Here is a 24,100-nt window from a genome sequence, read left to right as displayed (position 1 = left end):
TTTTTCTATTTTTCTACAGTTTTTTGTCCCACTACTTTACTTCAAGTTTCGTCTCCTCAAAATAGGAACAACTGTTGCTTCGGTAGCATTTAGGATCCAATATGATAAATAACTGTTTGTAATAGATGTTCTTATTCATACAAGATGATCCACTCATGTCAGAGAGGCTCTTCTCAGACACATGAGGGTGGCCTTTGGATTGAAAACAGCATAATTTGTGTCAAAAAAAAAGTCACCAGGGAAACAAAACAAAACTCCAAGAAGATAAACACGATATGACTGTACACACAGCTGTATCTTCCTTCTGGTGGCTAGCTCAGCTGGGGAAAGTTGCAGTTCCTAGTTCAATGTGGCCATGGGACGACCACAGAGTTGGGGTGTTCTGCAGTTTTTTTATTAGTAGAAAATTGACAGAGTTCCAGAGCATAATATATTTTAAGTTGGGCATGAACTTAGAACTCCTACATATGGTAAGAGAAAGCTAAGAAAAATGTGGTATATTTCCATCCTTATGCTTCTGATTTATTTCTTGTCTTCTGTATTTTTTTTTATTATTATTAATTCCAATTTAATTGGAAGGTCCTGGCCTCCTTTGCTCTAGGCACCATATACATTAATTAAAATACAGAAAGAAAGATTAAAAAGTAATTCAACAAATTTTTTTTTTATTAGACCAAATATCTGGGTCCAGTAGGTCATCTTAGAACATTCCTCTAAAATACCATTGACAGCAAGTACAAATTTAGCTCTTTGGCCTCTCCAGGACAAAGAGCAAAGTAGAAGGCCAAAAAGAGTAAGAAATCTGAGCCAAAGAGGAGATCGGAGCATTCCTGAAAAACAAAAAAACAGCCAGCAGGATCCTCCACCATGTCTCAGATTGTGAAGTCCAGATGGAACCTCATCACTAACCTCAGTTGCCCCTGTTCAGGGAGGATGAGGGGAAAATATTCTCCCAAGGAAAAAGGTTAGGGCTCTGCCCTTACCACCAGCCTTCCAAATTCTCTACAGCAGTTAGTAGGCAGAGTCGACAGTCTGCAGGGCAGCGATGTATGTGCTCTCTGCTTACGGTGTCATTTGCTAAGTGGGCTTGTGAATTTTGCACGAGCTCTCAGTCCCAGGCGCTCTCACAGGACAGCCTCCCTGCAATGGCCCTTTCTTAGGGTGGCTGATGCACGGGGTGTATCAGAGAAATGATCACATTTATCTCATCAGGAATAGATTTTATTATGCTGGGCTCTGCTCAAGGTCTTGGCTTTATTGTAGGTGCATTTTGCTTTTTGGGAACCAGGGTTGTAAACTCTTTTTCATAGTGATTCTCTCTTTGTGCTGATTGACTTTCTGGACAAAAGAGGTTACAGTTCGAGCCTTCCAAGGATTTTAAGAATAAAGTAGCCGAGCTGATAACAAAATATACAATCTGTCTTTCAAGGCAGCTACTCTTGTAAGTTTTGTGGGAATGCAGACACTGCCCCTATACTTCAGAAAAGGCTTGGCTTATACACTAGAAAGTGCTTTATATTTACCTGATAATTTTTTTTAATAATCTTTACATATAGAATAGCAAGCTACCTGATAAATCACGGTAAGACAATATTTAATTAGCATAACTTCTGCAAAGAGAAACCATGTCTCATTACTCTATTAATATTCTTTGAATGTGTCTATAAATTAGCAGGTAAAGGAGAAAAGATTCCTTTGTTTACACAACGTATTTGACAGGGTTGCTAACAACATCTTACTACTGAACTTAGAAAGTTATGCAGAGGCAAAGTATCAGTGTGAATTACGAAATGGCTAAGAGACAGAAAACAAAGTAAGAATTAATGGACAAGTTAAAAATTTAACAGCAGATGCCTTGAGATTACACATTGTCACTGGCATTATTTAACATTCCTATTAACAAACACCTGGAACAGGAAGATGAACAGTGAAGCATCTCAATTTGCAGATGACAATATATTATTTACATAAGTGAGGACCAGGAACCATTTTAAGGATTCTCAAAGAAACTTAACCTATACAGATTTTAGCTTAATGACAGATTTTAGCTTAATGAACACAACAGCAAATAAAGTTCACTGCTGAAAAAATGGAAAGTAATATGCATCAAACTGAAAGAAATTGAGTTACACATACAACCCGCACTGCTTTAAACTATGTTAGGAAAGAGATTGGTTACAATTGTGACCATGCAACAAAGACTGCAGTTGCAATTAAACAAGCAAATGCAGTTTAATAACAAGAAAAATCATAATGCTGGTATATGAAATAATGATGTGCCATTATAATATTGTATCCAAATCAGACCCCGTCATCTCAAAAAGGTTATTAAAAATTACACGTTCAGAGACAGGTTGAAAATCATTAAGAACGCAGAGGTCACTTACGTAAAATCAGAATGAAGAGACTGAGATTGTTGACTTTGCATATTAGAAGACCTAGAAAGCCTACATAAAAGTGTATAAAATAATGATTTGCTCAAAAAGGCAGATTGCTGGCTCTGTTCTCCTTTGCCAAGGAGACATTCAATGAAAATGAAAGATAATCAATTCAAAGCTGATAGAAAGTAATCATTTTTCATCCAGTACATGATAAGACTGTGGAACTCACTGCAGCAAAGCAGTCTTGAGATCAATAGCCTAGTAAAACCCAAAGAGGAACTTGCTTTTTTATTGACAACAAAAATATCCCTCCTTGTAACAACAACATAAAAAAGTATGCTGGAAGGAATAAATATTCCAAGGTGTAAGTCACACTCTGGTGATTATGGAATTCCTTGGACACATCGCAATGTTCCCTCATGTTTGTTGCCTCGGGGCTTTGGCCCTTGCCAAAGACAAAGATGGCCCGAACGGACCAAAAGTCTGATCCAATATGGCCGTACCTTACAGACCTATATTTTTATAAATAAGTTTCAGAGAGATGCCTGAGATACACCCCTCAGTAAGGCTCTATCAGATGTGCACTGTGGTTACACATCTGCCAGCAGTTCAGTTTTTTGGGGGGCAGTTTCCAAGATATGGCCTCCTAAATAGCTCTTCCTATAATGCTTCTTTCTCTACACACCAGGCTGCGGTACCTAATGAAGGCAGAAGCTTATGTATTGTCAAATAGTTCATAGAGTGAATTTTCTATCTCTGCTTTTTCTCATTGTGATAGATAGCACAACTCTTCTTCCTCTCATTTACAAAGATTTTTCTCAAATGAACTATGAATAATTAAAATCTAACTCCATTTGTTCTTTTTTTTCTTAATTGAAGAAATTAAAGATGTATGTAGTGTGACTTCAAGGACTGCATATGAAAAGATATACATTATTTTATTCAAGTATAGCACTTTAAATGGTACAGCGCATATTTTTTTACTAATTCATGCCTCATTCAAGTTAAATATTTGCACTATATGTGGCAAATTAAGCTAATAAAAGCAATTTTATTAGACGCTGGTGTTTTTGTCACATCTGCAAACTCTAATTTTTCCATCCTTATGCTCACTGAGCAGTAACAGTTTCTTTCATACACTTCCTTCTCCTTTTCTTTTTTTCTAACCCCAACATTGAGTTATTGCATTTATATTATTAATAAGACTGTCCATAGCTAAATGACTGAAAAATATATTCATTACGGACATAAGCACTCCTTTGGTGCAGGGCATGAGCATATCGCTGACTGTTTGGGGTTAAGAAGAAATCTCCCCAAAGGTCTGGTTGTTACGGTTATTCATTAGGAGATTACTTGCACCCTCCCTAGATGAACCTCATTATGATGACTTCTGAAGACTGGATACTGGTATAGACTAATAATTTAACTGGTTCTGTGCTGCTGTCCCTCTGTTCCTAACATGTCACTGTTAGAAAAGTTATTGAAAATCATTACTGGAGGCTAAAAAATAGGCAAAACCTAATAGGAAATATTTTCCATATGGATCATTTGTTAATTAACTCCATCTATGGGTAAAAAACAGATGATAGACCAGTAGGTTATTGGATCATTGTTTGTGATGCATTAAAGGGTTTTTTTTCTTTTTTTTTTACAAACACAGAGGTGCGTTTGCATCTCCTTCTGTCTCAGTGGTTGTCCTTCCTACCCCCTTTTTTAAGACATCATGGTATTTATTGTATCTTTGGTTAATTACACAAATCAAAACACAGAAGGAGGAGGAGAAGTTGTTTGGTGAATAAAGAATTTCATTGTGTCTTGTTTCCAAAATCCCTCCCATCAGAATATTTGCAGTTCCTCCCTGCCTTCTGAAACATACCAGTATCACTATTACAACTCCCCACAGTTCCCTAAGGCAAAAATCCCTCTCAACTTCCCAAAGCCACTTCCAGACCCTCTTTCTCCACTTTGCTTGCTAAATGGGTGAAAGACGACTTGAGCTGCGGTTAGCTCAGCACTGCTTAGTGCTGCCCGAGCCCTGGCCGGGGACTGGCCAGGTGGCCATTGCCAATCAGAGCACATAAGGGTTGAACTGTCCTTGCCATGACTTTAGCTGGAGCAATGATATATCCTCTCATCTACCAAGCCGCTGATTTTCACAAAGCTTGTGGGAATGTAATATCTTTGAAACCTTTACTCCTCTGTCGGATAGAGCTGAAATTGGTCCCCAGGTTCAGAAGTTATAAGGAGGGAGCTGACAGACAGCATGATGGCATAAGCCTGTTTCCTTAGGAAACCTGGCTAAAAGTATCAAACCTTAAAAGCAAGAAAATGAAGAGAACAAGACATCATAAATTCTATAATGCTCCCATGATAAACAAAAATACGTTATCCTTGCCAAAGTGCAATGGAATGAGATTTCACCACCACGTAACAGCCTGTGAAGTGCTGACTGATTGTTGAAGTCAATGGTGCAATAAGAAAGTGACACACCGCTAACAGGAGTTAGCAACACACTTAACTCCATTCACTACCCTCAATTAGAGGTTGGAAGCTAACATGTCATAAATTAGTGTCTGCATGATCTGACAGGGTTATTGTTCTGTGATCCAGTGGCTGTCCTTACAAATAGGAAACGCAAGTTTGTAGCTCTTCTTTAAGCTTGGCCTTAAACACTTGAAGTGTTTGGTGATACTCACCTGGTATGAAGTGAGACACCTTGCTGGAGGTGACCAAGCTAGAAGGCTGGTCATCCTAGCCTCTCATTATTGACGCTGGAGAAAGACTGGCTCTTCTGAAGAGCATCTCAAAACTAGCGGGTGTGTTGATTCATCTTTTGAAGGAGTTTCTAACTCTCTACTGACCAGAAAAAGAGGCTCCAAAGATTGGCATCTAAAGCTAGGTAGAAACACCACCACCTTTTAAAACGCTTGCAAAAAAGTTGGGTTTTGTTAACCTTTTTCCATTTCTTTTTCTCTTTAATGGCACATAAAGCAAAAACTCCTCATTTGTTTATTTTCTTCTCTGAGCACCAGCATCATATATCCCCTTGCACTAGGCTATGGAGAAGGTATATTAGTTGGCCACAGTTCCTTTTGCTGGCTCTGTGAAAACAGAGCTCAAGCAATGCTGATCCATGCACCATGAAAGGTGAGGTCTCATATGCATCACTCAGGCTTAGCCTGTATTTGTTGCAGTTTTGATGAAACAACTAAATGTTGGGCAAGTAAGAGCCCAGCCTAGAGCAATTGTTTTTAACTAATTATTTCTAGGTCCTCCTGCACTGAAATGTTTAGGGCCTAATGTTGTTTCTGTGAAAGCAGTAGTTTAAATAAAATATTTAGACCAGAAGAACATAACTTACCAGTCTAAAACAATTAAAAGGTCACAGTAATTTAAACACATTTTGAGTCTGAACTAGCAGACTGTATCAGTTAAAGGGGCAAGAATGAGAACACTGATTTGTTGTGGCCCACCTTCTAGGGTGATTATTGATGTATTTGGAGGGGGGCATGCTAGCTGGGCTTCCACGTGCAATACAATTTCGGTTCCCTCAGCAAAGTCTAGAGACTCTCCAATACCCAACGTGTGCATACTTCTATAATGATATCCCGCATGTGCCAAAAACCTGGCCAACAATTTATTGATTTTCAGACAAGCTATCCTGACCAACATGAATGCAACAAAGTGGGTAATTCTATTCACAGACTCACAAAGAGCTAAACTGTGGCTTCGCCAGGAGTTCAGAGAGGGACAGCAGGATGATCCACTGCATGGGAGGACAATGAGAAACGGACTGTGTTTTGAAGGCTACAGTCTTTTCCCCATTTCCTCCAGCACAACCGTCTCGGATCCATTATTTTGAACAGTTTGTTTCCCCTCAGGCACTTGCAGTCCCTAAGCCTGCTGGAGGTGCAGAACCATGACCTAATCCATCAGCTCTGCATGTCCACAGGGAGGTTGCTCCTCCAATGAAGCTGCTCTCTACAATGCATGGGTCACCCCACACCAGAAAACATGTTGCACTAGATACTGTGAATCAATGTGCTTTAGGATAGCGGAAATAAAGACAAATGTCCCCCTTTTTGCCTCTGTAATATCAAACAAACAGTTTAGTTTAGGACAAAGCAGGCTGGTAGCCCTCATTGAAGGAAATCCACAGCCACGTCTGTGCCTGTAGACCAGAAACATTCTGAGAAACCATGCATTCAGATCTAATCACAGCTTTGCAAAAGCCCAGCAGGTACCACTAGGATGCAACAAATTTTGGAATTTCCACCTCCCATTAAATTCCTCACTTGGAAATGGAAAACAAGTGAGATTCTCATTTATAGAAAGGCCACTTTACATTGCAGAGTGGTATGAATAGGAATCAAATCTATTGTGTTGCATATATAGCTAATACGTCTTTGCATGTGTGCAGAGCATCTTGTGTGAAAGGAAGCGCTTCAATATTTGTTCAGTATTTCATCTCCCAATATAATTTCAATATGTAAAACAAATGTTACTAATACAGCACGCTCTTGTAAGTCATACAGATGTAGTTTGTTTCACCAGGCAGGATTTATTAGTCACAAATCCTAGCCAGCCTGCTTCTTTTTTTTTTTTTTGTATGTGGTAGTGTTCATAAGACAACTGAGTCTGGGGACTGGAAAACATCCTCATATGCAGATCTGCATATAAAGCATACCTTTTAATTTATTGTTTAGATACTAGGTGCTGTGACAAGATAAGTCATATGATGTGTAATTGGCCCAGTGAGGATTTATTGGTGTGTATAATGTATACACTTTTATTAAAGTACAAGAAGAAAATTACTTTGTCAATCATTTCCAAGAGGAAAAGGGCCTGAAGAAAGTATTAATTCTTCTGCTGTCACTTTTGGCACTGTAGTCCTTTCTATGCACAACCACGCTTTAAAAAATATTGCTACTGTACTTTAATAATAAATAATACAGAAGTTTTCTGATTTCTGATTTGATGTAAAAGATGGTCAGATGTCCTCACGCATGTGCATGTGCACACACATCAAGAGGCCAATATCTGAGTTAATAATTCATAATTAAAAATCCAAATAGATGGGAACAACATTGTTGCCCCTGCTTTGTCAGAGGAGAAGTAAACCCCATCTATAGGAATAATCAAGCCAAGGCAATACTAACACTTCTAGCACACATGTATTATCAATAAGAAAACCATTCTGTATCTATGTTGATGTTCTTCTACTTTGCTGGAAATAAGAAGACCTACATAACCATCACAGGAAATAAAAGCATTTCCTTTGCTTTGCTTATATTTTGGCCTTATCCACAACAACATTAGCCTGCTCAGAAACACCTAAGGAAAGGTAAGGTCTTTCCTCTTGGAGCATAGACCTGCTATCCAAACCCTTTCAGTTCTACCCATCACTGCAAGCAACAAGGTCAAGACTCTCTGCTTCTGCCTCCTTGTTCCATCTCCTTTGTCAGTTTTCATTTGATTGTACACTGTTATTGGGGACCACAACAAATTTTGCCATAAACAATCCGCAAGACAGATTTACACAGCAAAGTGGAAAAGGCTCTGGCTTTGGGCATACTAGGAAATGATTACCCCAGGACTTGACTGGAATATCTGCCTGGCTTTTTGTAAAGGAAAAGAAACAATTAACTTGTCCTTAAGCAAAACTAAAGTCCACCTGTGGCTTCACAAGTTTCTATGTGCAAACACTTCGTAGTTACAAACATTTACAAAGTAAACCCCATCCACCCTGGACAACCACCTCTTTGAGACTTAAAGCTACTTCTCCTTAAATTGGATGAACATATATTTGGACTGCTCAGAGAATTTTAAATATAATTTCTCACCTCAGAGTTGGCATCTCAATAATATAATAAGCCAAGAGACTCCTAGGGCAGTGACTCTTTGAGTCACTTCCCAACCATGTTATTTACACCGTACATACATGATCATTTGTAGATCTATGTCAAGCCTGGGGAAGGGCTTCACAGAGGAAGATGCTAAGCCAGTTAGTATCCAAGTACCAACCCAGTCTCTTACTTATTGTCCCCCCATTTTGTAGTCCATTCACTAAAAGCCCAAACCAAGCCCTGCCAGGAGGCTGTGAGCCCACGCCAGCAATCCCGACAAAAAGCGTGCAGCCCAGGGGGCTGTCTGGGTCCAAGTCTGCTCCCAGAGTGAAGAGCTGGTGGCTGACACTCCCTAACGCGATGTCTCCTGAGGTCTGCAGCTTGCAAAAACACAAGCATTGTCCTAACTCTGCTGTCCTAGGGCATCTCTGACTTAACTGCAGAGAGAAGAGAGTCAGAGCCATACCAAGCAGTCTGGCATGGCACAACCTCTTCCATTCTCTCATGCCACATCACCTCATTTTTGCAGCCAAATATTCATTTGCTGTGGGATTTTCTTTTCATATGTAACTTCCAAAGCATTTATGAACTGGAGTCTTTAAAAGAATGGTAAAGTAACAGCATCACTTTGCCTTCTACCCTCTCTCCCAGTCTGACAGAGACCTCTAGACCTGCTCTACGGAGCCTGCTGGCAGAGGTAAGAGAGTAGCTAAGAGTAGTCACTGTTTCTCACCCTCTGGATGCAGATAGGGGGAATAAATGGGTATTTTTCCAATGTGATTTACAACTAAAGCCAGCTGGAAGGGGATGGTTCATTTCAAAACCACTAGTCTTCCCTATCACCCCAAAACAGGGAGCCTACACCTAACCCGCCTCTTGCAAATAGTCCCTGACACACGCTAATGCCAGGACCGTGCCTAAGCATCATCTGAGAGTGAGATGATTTATGCAGGTCAAAACTGTAATAACAAATATGTACAACAAATATGACAAAATAAACTGTAGTACTCCAGTGCTGGGCCATGTGCCCTGCAACTGTCTTACCAATACAGGTGTAGCTATAGTCTGTCCTTGTGCAAATACCTGCCCCAGGGCTTCTCTACAGATCCAGGTACTGTTCACACATATTCCCCCCAGTTCTTTACCAGGATTTTTCCACTCTTCTCCACCTCCAAACTACAGACCCACCTCTGAGCTCCTGATCCCAGCCACTGCGGCCACATCCACTTTCCTCTTCCTGCTGTGCTTCACATCCCAGCCATTCGTGCTGCAGCAGTCCCCAGCTTGTCTCGCCTTCTCAGGGTGCTCACTGGATTTGAAACCTTTAGGATCTAGAATAACCTTTCAGTGACAAAAAAAAAAACAACCCAAAAACAAAACATCAAAAGATGGTTCAGAAACTAACATTTTGGTTAAAGGGAGGTAGCTGTGTGCAAGGAGGGCACTTCCCTGACACACAGACAACCTACCTGCCAAATTTCACAGAATCAGAGAATCCCAGGTTGGAAGGGACCTCAGGGATCATCTAGTCCAACCTTTCTAGGAAGAGCACAGTATAGACAAGATGGCCCAGCACCCTGTCCAGACGACTCTTGAAGGTGTCCAACGTGGCCGAGTCAACCCCTTCCCTGGGGAGATTATTCCAATGGTGGCTGTCCTTAATGTGAAAAATTTCCCTCTGGTGTCCAATCGGAATCTCCCCAAGAGCAACTTGTGTCCATTATTTCAATTATTCAGTTATTCAATTTCAAGTCCTTACCTGAAATAACAGTTAAATACAGAACAGGCAAAACTTATTAATAAAACAACTGAAGATTTTTGTTTTAATATTGGCAGAAAAACATATTTTCCCTGACCCAGTTTTGAAAAGTGCTGATTCATTTTTCTTGAAAGCTTCCTAAAATATTCAGCTAAACACAGACGTTTTTCACATTTTGGGAAGGTTTTAATCCAAATTATTACAGTCTGGCAAAGTTATAAACCAGTGAAAACAGAATTCAACAATGATAAGGGCTGAGCAACCTTAATCACAGGCTTTGCCACTGTAGTTAATCCCCAGAGGGAGTTATTAGACCAACAATAATTCTAAAAGATTATGGAATTATTTAATTTTTGATTTCTTGACTTGGAAAGATTTCTGGTCTAAACATTTTTTGATGCCTAATTACAATAGGGGAATACAGCACTAGTAAAAGTTAATGCAGCACACACATCACTCAGACTGCTAGATTTTGCTAAGGAAAAAAGTTTATTGGCAGGGGGACAGTGGAAGAGTTGCAGAGACCTTATGGTTGTTGCTAAGCCTGGATTTTCTTCCACAGGATAATACGGTCACTGCTAGGGAGGTTACAAATTTACATTTCTGTACTGGAATATATTATTTTGTTTTCTTTATACAAGAGAGGGAAAAATCAGGAAAAAGAAAAACCTGTACATTAATTTTATTGCTTTTTAAGCGCCATAATGCTGTGGACATCATCCCCTAACTGGCAGAAAGATGGGTTTCCCTGCACCATTTCAAAAGAACACACATTTCAGACTAGAAAGTTAAAAAAGTGATAAATGTCTCTTCAGAACATCGGCCACCATTTTTAGCATCATCTTATCAGGCAAATGTATTCTGTTTTTTAAAGCTTCAAATTAGGAACATGGAATAATTGGTTTTAAGTTTGTTTAAAAGATGGCCAATGTTATATTTGCTTATTTAAGCTTCATTAAATTCACGTTCCCATCTGCCTCTTTTTCATACCGTTTCAAAATCCTAAATAAAAGCATTAGTCCTCTCTGCTAGTTATAAGAAACCATTCTTGTCAGTTATGGCTCTCTTGATCAAAAAATCCCACCCTTAAAAACTGAGTTGATAGCTTTATATAAAGAGCAACAACAGTACCAGAAACCAAAAAAGCCCCCAAAAAACCCAAATTCCTGGCCTTTTCAATAAGGCCTATATATTTTTAACAACACCTTTACCGAGTTCATGTATCTTCTTTATTGCTCTTCATAAACAGACTATTGGATCCTTTGGACTTTCAACGTGAAAATGAAAGAATTTCCTCCCATTCTTGCCTCTCTTATCTCATAATTGTTTTGTTCAGAGCAGTAGGAGAGACCAATATAAATGTCTCTGCTGTTTTATTTGCCCTTTTCAAGCTCATTCATACTTTTCTCGAGGGCATTTTTTTCTCCTTTTCCTTTTGAATTTGTATCTGTTTACTGCTCTGTACACACAAGCGAGCTAAATCGTTCGAGATTTTATTCCAGAGCCTTATGTAACACAGATACCAGAACAAAATATTTAACAGTGAGATTTCACAGTGTCTTGTAATGATTGTACAAGGTATAAGCACTCATGGATATGCTCCGCACCAGGGAATACCTGTACAACTGAGCTTATGTTCCCAAACCAGTTAATCTTCTGAGCATGCAATATCAGCCATCCTTTCTTCCAGACATCTTGGACTACGTTGTTACAGCCCTTGTTCTGAGCTTGTAAGGAAAGGGATGCAGGAGGCAGCTGGGAGTCAACAGCTGAAAGCTCTGTCCTGCCCGGCAGGGTTCACAGTTCATGCGCGTTTCGAAGTATGGTCACTACAACTGAAGAAAGTGAAGAGCTGGTTTCAGGAAAGACATTGTTTCTCATGACTTCAGGAATATAAGCTGTGGTGTGGAGCTTCAGAGAAATCCCAGGACAGGGTACCAGTAAAGATCTGTTTCCTGCAGCGGAGCCTTCTTGCCATGAAGCTCCGCTAACCAAAGTAGGGACATGCTGCTCCTGCCTTCGTCCACCCTCCTACCTATAGCTTAGGGAAAGCAGTGCGGGTGTCTCTAGCAGGCAAAAGTTGGAGAGGACTGTGGGCCGATTTAACCTATGCCTATATATATATGTTAATCTGAAATTAAAATTCTATAACCGACTCTGTTATAGCATTCTCCCATAACCTTTTGCTAGATGAAATCTGGCACAGCACAAAATCTGCGCCTGTGTTTTCAGATGACAGCCTGCAAGGCATAAGACTGGTATGGGAATAAAGGTGATATGCTATTAATTATAGAACAGAACTTGCATTGAGAATCTAGAGAAGGAAATGTGGAAACGATCTCTTCAGGGAAATTGTCATTTGGTGTTTTTTTCTATCCCCTTCTTTCCTCTGTAGGTTCTTATACCACGCTCACATCTGTAGCATCCAGTGGAGCATTAAGCAATGTGACTAACATCTGTCAAACGTGTGGTGTCTGCTTATGTGAATGCTTATTTGGAGTGTTCCCGAGGCTTGGCAGCTGGTTATCTTTTGTGATCTGGAAATCAATCAAGGGGGACTTCTGCCAAATCAGAGATTTCTCCACTTTTCTCCTTACTAATCGCAGCAGACATTCTCTTGCTGAGGTAAAAACGAGTAAGTTTTGGGACTGGCAAACAGAAGTACCCAGAGACACGCGTTGCCTGAGATGGTTGGGCAAGGTATGTCTCCTGGGGACCAGTGGAGAGCAGCACCCCACGCTTCCTCATGAGGTGAAGTGAAGCCTCAACTTCAGTTTTAACTGGCCATGTTGTGAGGGTCTAGGGACATTTTACCCAGGAATGGGGAAAGATTGCAAAAGGTATTTCATTCCGGAAGTCATCCAAAACTAACAGCCCTACCAGTGCATGATGTGCGTGAAAGCTCTTCTGTAATGTTCAAGCTGCTAGGTAAGGCAGGTTGATAACTTTTAAGAAGATATAAGAAGAGGAATATAGATAGCACGTAAATCTTATGTCCATTCAGACAGTGGCAACCCATGTTCATGTACCATCACACGGACCCTGGATGGATTTTCCCACAGCACACTGCACAAAGCAGATCCTGTCCAAGGAGAGAAATATCTCCTTTTTGGTCATTCAAGCTAATATATAATTTTCTTACCAGAAAACAATGCTATCCACAAAGGATGTTTGCATGTCAACTTCTTGCTGCACTTTTAGATAAAGGCAGCGTAGTCACCGGTACCAAGTCAGAGCTGCCTGTAGGATCACTCTTACAATAAGCTAGCCAACGTTGCCCTGCGGCGAGGGGGTCTGTGCAGCACAGCACAGCACAGCCTGAAGGCCACGCCGGGCATGAGCACAGCACAGCACAGGCTGCTCAGGTTAACTGCTATGTGGATCACCAACTCCTGAACATGCAATGATCTCCTGATCAAGATCAATGCATTCCACCCTTTGATGCACATAGAGTTTTCCTTTCCCAAATATGTTATGACTTACAGATTCTATTAAGAACATACAGGCTTCTCAAGCCCTAAATACAATAGCCAATAGAGCAAACACGACCTGTTCAAGATCATTAATTCCTCAAATACAAGGTCTGCACAGCTCCCCATACAGACAGCTAGAGAGGTCTTTCGGGGAGGTTCTGGCAGGGTTCCCCAAGGAAGCAGAAGAGTTGGATGGTTGTGTATAGCTGCTGCCCCAGGACATAGTACTGCCTCTTCTGGGTCCCTTCCTCCTTCCTGATCTCCATTTCAGACTCATTGTGCACCATAGAACAGCTGTCGTTGACCCAGACATGCCTCTTACTATCAACAACACCAAGATACATAACGCCATTTGAGGCACTGAATGGCCCTGCCTGCTGATGAAATGGTATGAGCAGCATTTTTATGGCAACACAACCTTGGTCAGCATTGCAGGGATGAGGATTTAGCCATCCCAGATTCAGAGGTATCTAAAACCTACTGACTCATATATTGAATAACACTATAGAGGGGAATCTGTGTGGGATCGAATCAGTGAGGGGTCTCCTGACAACAATGCTGTTTGCTATCATTGCCTGCTGCAACTATGCCTTGAAGCAGGTCTCACACCATTTAAGCTCATTACCCTGGGGCTCACGGCCTCCCTGAGACAAGCAAATGTAGCTTGTGGCCAACAATGTCAAACATGACAGAGGGATCCACAAGTATGAGAATGAATGTTTGCCTTCTGTGATGCCTGAGAAATTTATCTCAAATGCCAAACTAAATATTATATCAGATAAACTTTGTTCTATCATTTATAAAACATTTGGAGTACAGTTACTGAAGTAGACTTATTTAAGACAATACTGAAATAAAATACCTAATAAAAAATTAGCTCAATTACCTGAAACATTTTTCTTTCTACCACTAACCTAAGACATATGTAAAATTTTATTATGTTTAATGGCTGTCTGGCCTCCTGCTGTAATGACTTCAAGCAGCTCTCTGAGCTATGATGTTTTTGCTATGTGAAGTTTAAATGGAGGGCGAGACATTCAGAGGGAAATTTCAGAAAGAAACACGACAAGCTGCTGGACTTGACGGAGGCAGGGAGGTCAGGAGAGAACAGGTAGATTTGTAAGTCATTGATGCAAAGCAGATAGCTGAAGCCATGTGAGGCAGAGAGCTCGCTGAGAGGAAGGTTTTAAATGAGAAAAGTGAGCCAAGGACAGTATCAATAATCTGCAAGTAATTGCCTGGTTTTACACGTGACATCAGCGGCACTGTAGGAAGTGCCTCCCAGGATCCACCTTAAATACTGTAAAGGAATTGAGTGTGGAAAGAGACAGAGGGTGTTTCTGCAGCAGGATTTTAGCTGGAAGCAAGTCTCCTGATCATCACCTGTAGGCACATACCACGAGTGGTCTCAGAGTAGGCAAACTGGACTCTTTGGGGGTTAAATTAAACCGAAGGATGTGCTCCAGGTTCACCCCCTGATGCATTTCAGCCATCAACAGGAGTTCATGTTCCTGGATGAGAGTAGACCCAGACTGAAGCAAAGTCTCCAAATTAAATTTAGTGTGGATGTCAGGTCTTCAGCACCACTCCTCTCAGTGTTACAGCCCCCCTTCTATAGTGCCTTAGTACTTGTTAATGTAAGCACAGCCATGGTAGCATTTTTTCCAGCTTTGTTGCAGATTTCCTGCATGGACCCACATAAATCACTTCATTTCTCTGTCCTTCATATATGCAATACTCTTAACACCACATCCTGCGCTCACTGGGACATGGAAAGGGCAAAATTGTCAACATACATCAGGCACTCAAACACCATGGTGACAAGCATCCCTCTACAAGGCAGGGAAAACATTCTGTTCCGAACAAGATTTGACTGTTCTTCAGTAAATGAGATGGAGACCTTACCCTGAGCACTGAGGCTAAACATATGGACCAGACTTCTGGACTCAGTGACCTGTGCCCTTTCTTGCGCACTCTGAAAAACGGGTCCTGCTGAAAGAGACCATGACATAAACGAGATGAAGAAACAGCACTGTGAGCTCTGAGTGGTGGGTACTTCACCTTGCTGTCTTCATGTTCTTTTGAGATACCTTGGGACGTTCCTTTGCTGGGAAACTGCATAATGTTCTGCCATTGTTTCATTCAGACAGTAACAAAACCCAATTCACTGTACAACAGCAAGGGGAGGCTCTCTACGCAGTTGTCAAGTGTTTCCCAGCTGATCTCTTTGCTTGAAAACTGGACATCTTTTTTTGTGATGTTCTTGAGGTTGATTCATTCCTGCATTTAACCCAGCTGCATTCTGCTGTAGAATCGATTGAATTCGAACCAGAAACACTGGTCAAATACCTCATAACCTTGAAAGCTTTCTCTAATTAATTCTACACTTAGCATAACTGCTACATCCAAGTTCTGTAACAATCATCAGTGCAACTGTTACTGACTTAAATGTAAACGGCCTTTTCACAAAAGGAGTGCTGTTCCCTCTCACTTCAGCAGCAGTTCTGCTTCAGAATGCCCAATTGCACAAACCCTCCAACTGCATCTGTTCCTCTTGCTGGGAGTAACTTCCTCAAGGCCGCAACTAGTTGCAAAGCATCAGGTAGCAAACTACTCAAGCCTTATATTAAGAGGCCATGTCCCACCTACAAAGCATTCTGTTTAAATCAGTGACATTCCTGAATTAACTCTAAAAGGACAGTTAGGATTTTTGAGCATTCACTTTAACACACTTTACTGGCTGTTCTGGGAAAACAGTCACAGTATCCAAAGATTTTCTCAGCTATTGCATTTACGTTTGTTTGTTCATTTCTGCTATTTGCACACGAATCACTTTCCACTACACTTGAATCACTGAAAAGGGAAGATCCACACTCCCAACACCAGGCTGTAATAGCATAAAACATTTTTCTGCTTTGCTGGCACATCACATTATAGAGGCTGTCTGTAATCTTAGTAGAACAGACAATGTAAAAAGCCTTCCTCCTTATATCAGACCTTGTTATTAAATTTATATCCATTTCTCATAATAACCTACATTTCCCTTTATCGGAACTCTGAAAAATAAGTCTTCATGCAGGACTTGAATGTGGCATTTGATACAGTCATCAGAGGAATTCTGATGTCCTGTCTTGGAGACATGGCAGGGGATTAGTGGGATTGTGTGTAGATGGCTTCAATCATTCCTCACAGACAATACTCAGTGAGTCATGAAGACTTTCTACTCCCAGGCTATCACCCATGAAGTTTTGAAAGAGTCCACCTCATTCAGTGTTTAGAAGAGGGACCTTAGTGTGAAATAGTTTGGACTAAAACACAGGCAATACACTGCGGGCACGTAGCGCCAGCTGGAACTGCCTCCACACCTCCACTGCCCGAGGCCCTCACTGCACAGCTGGCCTAGGAGCTGATGGCCAAGGTGAGCCAGGCTGCCAGAAAGGAGCACCGGTGAACTCGCTGCGGCCATACTGAGCTGGGATGGCCAGCCCTTCCACTGCTCTGCTCGCCCACGGGTCCTGACACATCATAAAACCACAGTTGGAATGGCAAATTGAGAAGAACCAATCTCCAGTTAAAACAGGAGGTGATGTGACCTTAAGCAGCCTCTGTCTGCTATCGGATCTACAGTACCTTCTGTCACCTCGTTCCTGAGATCCAACCAAAGACGTTGAAGCCAAGCACTCAGTCATCACTCCACCGCTCAGACGCCTGGACCAAGAAAACCCTCTGATCAGATATCTTTTCCTCCTCAGCGTAAGTCTGGGCATATTTATGCAGGATACTTCCTTAAAATTTTCATTCATGGCTATTGCAGAATATCCTTTGCGTCATGTCTATAGAACTTCAAAAATGCAATTAATTTCAAATAATGTAATTGAAACAAGGACTCAGGTGCATCTGTAGCAGAGAGAAAAGAAGAAAAGAAATCTCACTGCTTGTGTGCAGGGACAGGCAGCCGGACTACCCGTGTTCTGTGAGAATGACCCTTTTGCATCCAGTTGTCCAGTTTACTGACAAATTAAAACTGGGATGTCATTTCTCTTGTGATGCAGCTCTAAGACTAATGTTTTGAAATACTTCTTTTCCTAGACCTGATTATTCATCCCCCTCACCATTTTATGCAGCATAGCTATTTTAGAAACTCTTACTAGGAGTGCCATAGATAATGTTATACCTACCAATATGAGAAAAAAAGATTTTCTTCTTTGAAATAATTTGCATCAGGGATAACACATTTGTGGTTTTTACAGGGGTCACACGGATGTATTCATCTTCTTTGTTTTGGAGACCTGCTCTGCACAGTCTGGAGGCAAGGTTACATACCAAAGAGGCACAAAGCACTTATTACTTTAACAAAAGCAAATAAAAACATATTTTTTAAAATGTTCCAAGAAAACATATATTCAACTCTCCCATCCCATCAGCTTTTACAGTACATTCTTACAGGAGCTCTCTGGTGGCAGGGAAATTATTTTTACCAGAGATCTGCTTAGGAGGAAAAAGAAGAAAAGGCTTCCAGCATTCACCTAGGATTTCTGCAATATTTTTAGCCATTCTGCATGGCAGAGGGAGTTCACATGCTTTCCAGTTTATTCCACATGCCTAAAATTTGCACCCTGAGCTGCTGGCTCATATTCTGCCTATATTTTACTTTTTCAGAGCTCAGCATAAGCAAGCCCTCTGGAATCTGGACTATATTCCTGATGTTTCAAATCAATCCTACCCAGCGGCTCCAAGATAGGATAATGGGTTGTGGCCCTCTAACATACCCCTGTCACAAAAGGGATTGAGAAAAAGCTTATATCTCTACCTATCTTCCCAATCACATCTACTAAAGCTTTCATTAATCTCCTGATTCTCAATTTCAAGATGAATCAGAGTAATTGAGACATCCCTTTTCCACTTTGCTTAAGGTTTTAAACTGGGAATCTACCCTTTGATATCAGGATACTGAGCCAGCTGTCCAGCTGATGTAAAATGATGACACTGTTGCTACATGAGCGTTTGCAAGTACAGGATCTGGCTTCCCAGTCTGTGTGGAGCTTCAGTAAGCCTAAAAGAGCCATTTTCTTTACTACCCTAGTTAACACCTTGGTTAATTTAAAGATACCAGAGTAAAATAGCTCCCATGACTCTGTAATAAAACTGCAGTCCATAGACTATGAATGTTTGTACAGCTAAAGTCAGAAAAAGTAGCTAATTTACAATGGCATCTCCTTCGCCTTTTTGACTGTCCACTGAAGACACCTAAACAACTCAAGCAAAATAGTTATCCCATCCATAAATTGTTCATGGTTGACATGGTTATTCAAAGAAACACAAGCCAAAATTAGGACCAGCTTCCTATTAGTCAAGGGCAGTCTCTAGTCACTGAATTTACAACCTAAACAGACCAGAGGAGAAAGGAAAGTATTGCTCTCCACTGAGGGTAAACTGAGCCCTAGTTAGATGAAGCAACTTTTTACCAGGAAGGATTTCTCAGAGCCAGGAATTTAACCGAGGTCTTTTAAGGTGCAGCTCAGCACCTTAATTACTGGATCATCTATCTTCTCTTCACCTTAGGAGTAAAGGATTCCCCAGAATATAAAATTCTTCCTACAGGTCTGAAAGGTTAAGCTATTTAAGAAATGTGACTTCTTAAACCTGACAAGATTTGTCCAAATAAAAAAAAAAAACAACCACCAGTAATAAAACATAAGTAGTTTTTACATCTCCGGAGCAAAGCAGAAAATATTAGCTAATTCAACCTTACAAGACCCCTATGAGTTAAGTACAGGCTACACTTTTCAAAAATGCTTTTTATCCCTCCCTCTCTCTTTCTCTAAGCATGAAACCAAAATTACAAATAAGGTGCATAATGCTTCGGTGTGGTAACCATGGTAATCAGCTGTATCAGCTACTGTAAATGGCAATATACCCACCAAGTCCCCTAAAAGCAGACCTACTCCACTCGCACATGATGTTTCCTACATGCAGCCATGATGTCCTAAAACTGACCTGAATATTTTTGCTGAGCAACGTATTCCAGGCAATATTCAGGAACTGCCCTTTGTAAACCTGTTCCAGAGGTGGGTAAGCAATCACTGGTTGCTTTGGAAAACCCTGGCCTGATGTCTATCTGTGCTTTAGACACTCCATGGCCAACACAGCCTTGGTCTTAATTCTTGCAGATCCTGTACCCTGAGTCACCGTTTTCCATGACAACTCTTTCTATTCAGCTGAAATTAGCACCTGGGCTGTTAATAAAGATTATGACTCAGGGAAGGGGTAAGGTTTAAATGAATGGGGCCAGAAACAAAATATTTTGGCTTTTTTTCACCCAACTTTCGCATTTCCCCAAACAGCGTTGTTCCCTTCCCTGCTTTAAGAAAACATGGTTTCACAAGAATGTACTGGGCAGCACCTTTAGGACAGAAGTATGTTTTCCAGCCTACCGAAGCTAGACTGCATCAGTACAAGATCGACTGATGCTCTGCTTTTTTGATTACTTCAGCTGAAGAAATACGAAAGCCACCTGTTTCCTCCAAGCGCATGGATACAAGGTTACAGGCACCTCTAACTAGTATAACCTACACCTTTTGTATGCCCTACCTCAAACATTTCTTTTATTAACCTTATTTTGTTTCAAAACTTAATTCCTCCAGGTGCCTTGTTGCCACATTATGGCTAAGGCTGCTTAGTTTAATAATGTTGAACATTTTTTATGTCTTTTCTACCCAATGAGGCTAAGGGTCCCCTTACCTGGAGGTGTGGTTTTTCACATCCTAGCAGGCAGCTAAATGGGGGCTCCAGCAGGTTCAGAAGGGACTTGAGCATGCTAAAAAGAAATCATTTCAATCCAACAAGACTTTGCAACAGATAGAATAGTGTTCAGCTGCCAGTGTACTGACAATCTGGTATGCCAAAACTCATCTTTTGGTCTCCAAAAGCTTATATAAATAAATGCAGCATACCTGTCCGATTCTGCAAACCATTCTGTTATTTAGACAAGTGTTATAGTTGATCTCAGTGAGAGCTTAGTCTAAAATCTACAACGCTGTCATGGTTTAACCCCAGCTGGCAACCAAGCACCACACAGCCCCTTGCTCACTCCCTCACAATGGTGGGATGGGGGAGAAAATAGGAAAAGTAAAAGTGAGGCAACTTGTGGGTTGAGCTAAAGACAATTTAATAGGGAAAGCAAAAGCCGTGCACACAAGCAAAGCAAAGCAAAACAAGGAATTCATTCACCCCTTCCCATGGGCAGGCAGGGGTTCAGCCATCTCCAGGAAAGCAGGGCTCCATCACATGTAATGGTTACTTGGGAAGACAAACGCTGTAACTCCAAACGTCCCCCCCTTCCTTCTTCTTCCCCCAGCTTTACGTGCTGAGCATGATGTCATATGGTGTGGAATATCTCTTTGGTCAGTTGGGGTCAGCTGTTCCAGCTGTGTCCCCATACAGATTCTTGTGCACCCCCAGCCCACTCGCTTGTGGGTGGTGTGAGAGGCAGAAAAGGCCTTGAGTCTGTGTAAGTCCTGCTCAGCAGGAATGAAACATCCCTGTGTTATCAACACTGTTTCCAGCACAAATCCAAAACACAGCCCCACACTAGCTACTCTGAAGAAAATTAACTCTATCCCAGCCAAAACCAGTACATTCTCCGCCCCTTATTCCGTACCATTTACACCATGTGCAGGTTCCACACTATCCAGTACATTCTCATTAACCACCCCCCCCTTCTCATCCTTTGATATAATATGCAGATATCATTCCCTTAGCCTATGGACCACCCTTGTAAGTATCCACAATATGTCCACTGAGTTCATTTAGTCCATGACTTTGGGCTCCATCTGTTCTGGTGGTCACTCAGGATGGAAGAGGTGGTGTGTTGCGTGGAGCTATTGGGCACAAAAGCCAGCTCAGGTTGGTTGCTGCTGCACTTGCACTGCTTCTTGTAAGGCTTGTCCTCCATTGGTTCAGGTGGTTCCTGCTGTAGTAATTCCTGTAACATGCAACTCAAATCATGGGTTACCATAATTTTAAGGTATTTCTGTTACAGTCTCCACCTCTGGCCCCTTTGGACTAGACCATTGGGTTTAACATTGCAAATAATTCATCCCCTTGCCACTGAGCCGGCATGGACTTCTCCACAGACTGCAGTCCCTTAAAAGTGTACCTGCTCCAAGTGGAGCCTTATCTATGAGCCACAGTCTCTCCAGGGATACAACTCCTGTAGCATAGGCTTATATACAGCCACGGTTGCTTTGAGGTGCCCCTGTTCTGGCACAGCCTTCTCCATGGGCCACAATGCCTTCAGAGATATTCCTGCTCCAACATGACCTTACCCCCAGCCACAGTCCTTTCAGAATTAAACCTGCTCCCACATGGCCTTACCCATGGCTGCCATCCCTCCAGGGTAGTACCTGCTCTCTCATGGCTGCAGTCCTTCCCGAGGTGTACCCGATCTGTCGTGGGCTTATCCACGGCCACACGCTTTGAGGTGCTGCAGCATGACCTCATGCACAGCCGCTGATGTTTCAAGGTGTATCTGCTGCAGCATGGACTTATCCATAGCCACAGACACTTTGGGGTGTCCTGCTCCCACATGGACTCATCCACAGGTCACAATCCCTTCGGCTCAGGCTCATACTGGAGTTCCAGCCTGTCCAGCACAGTAGCACAGAAACAGCAGCGATGCCCTGGCCATCTGCCAGCCCAGGCACATCGCCACTGCTGTTATCAAACTGTTCCCAGGCACAGCGGAGTCAGACGATCAGCAGTACAGCAGTACAGCAAGCAGCGAAAGCAAGAAGCAGCACTAACGAGCACTAGGCTCTAATATGCAGTAGGGCAATCAGGCCCCACGGCAAGCACGGGAGCCTGCCAATTAACAGCTAAACAGCAATAACAGCTATAAATTCAATCTAGAACATTCCAATCAAATCTGTCATTGTCTTGAACCCTTCAAGCCCCACATTGGGTGCCAAAAAGCACTGTGTCATGGTTTAACCCCAGCCAGCAACCAAGCACCACACAGCCCCTTGCTCACTCCCTCACAATGGTGGGATGGGGGAGAGACTCAGAAGAGTAAAAGTGAGAAAACTTATTGGCTGAGTTAAAGACAGTTTAATAGGTAAAGCAAAAGCTGCACACACAAGCAAAGCAAAACAAGGAATTCATTCACTCCTTCCCAAGGTTCAGCCACCTCCAGGAAAGCAGGGCTCCAGCACGTGTAACGGCTACTTGGGAAGACAAATGCTGTAACTCTGAACATACCCCCCTTCCTTCTTCTTCCCCAGCTTTATATGCTGGGGTGAGAGGCAGGAAAGGCCTTGACTCTGTGTAAGCCCTGCTCAGCAGGAATGAAAACATCCCTGTGTCATCAACACTGTTTCCAGCACAAATCCACAATACAGCCCCATACTAGCTACTGTGAAGAAATTTAACTCTATCCCAGCCAAAACCAGCACAGAAGTGCAGGTCTGGCCCTGTTTCTAGCAACAACTTGCATAATGGTATTCATTTCCAAAACCCTTTACAGGCTTTACATCTGCAAGACCGTCTCTGCATGGAGAAGACAAAAATCCAGGAAACAGAGTGTTGGCCACCTGCAGAAAGAAGGGAAGGTTCGGACAATATTGGCATTTGGGACTGAAACACTGTTTTTATAACACAAATATCATTGGCAAAGAGATACACAGCAACATCCGTCAAGGTCCACGTAACCCTGGATGTCCAACCACAACAGGGCAGGTGCAGGGCTGGGGCCTCTATACAGGAGTGGCAAAACCTCAGCATTCGGGTGTAACTCTGAAGATAAACGCATAGTTCCCTATTGACTGACCCCCGAACCCCGGGAGATTCAAATACTGAGTTAAAGCTACTAAATGTGTACCCGCGATTCTAACAGTTCACAGAATCAGAGAATCCCAGGTTGGAAGGGACCTCAGGGATCATCTAGTCCAACCTTTCTAGGAAGAGCACAGCCTAGACAAGATGGCCCAGCACCCTGTCCAGACGACTCTTGAAGGCGTCCAATGTGGCCGAGTCAACCCCTTCCCTGGGGAGATTATTCCAATGGTGACTGTCCTCGCTGTGAAAAATTTCCCTCTGGCGTCCAATCGGAATCTCCCCAAGAGCAATTTCTGTTTGTGTAAAAAGGGAGTCTCTGTCTTCTTTGTAGCTGCCCCTTAAGAACTGGTACATGGTTGTTTGCACCCGGCTTCTTGAAACAGTCCCCCGCCTTCTCCAGCAGCTCCCCTGTGCTCCCGTTTCCCTCAGCGCAGGGACGTCTGCAGATTTTAATTCTGTTGCAGTCAAGGTAGTTTTTTAGCGCACCTTGTTCACCAACAGTACTATCGGCGACATGATAAATACCCCCCAGGTGTCGTTCATCTTCTCCTAGTTATTAAGGTGAGCTGTGTGTGCAGCATAACATTTTGTTTTAACAGGACTTGAGATTTTCATGGGAGAAAGGAGGAGATTAATATCATTGTCCATTCTTATTCTGGGGAAGGCAGGTGAAGGAGGCAGCCGTGCAGGAAAGCGGGAGGTGATGAGGTTCACAAAGGCCCTGAGTCCCCGAGCTGCGTTATTTAGGAGGAGAAAAATGCCCCGCCAAGTCACTGGCGGCGGGCGGCGGGCGGGGGAAGGGGCTGC

Source organism: Phalacrocorax aristotelis, chromosome 3, assembly GCF_949628215.1.
Source record: "Phalacrocorax aristotelis chromosome 3, bGulAri2.1, whole genome shotgun sequence".
Classification (NCBI taxonomy): Eukaryota; Metazoa; Chordata; class Aves; order Suliformes; family Phalacrocoracidae; genus Phalacrocorax; species Phalacrocorax aristotelis.
Note: the sequence above shows the minus strand (reverse complement) of the source record.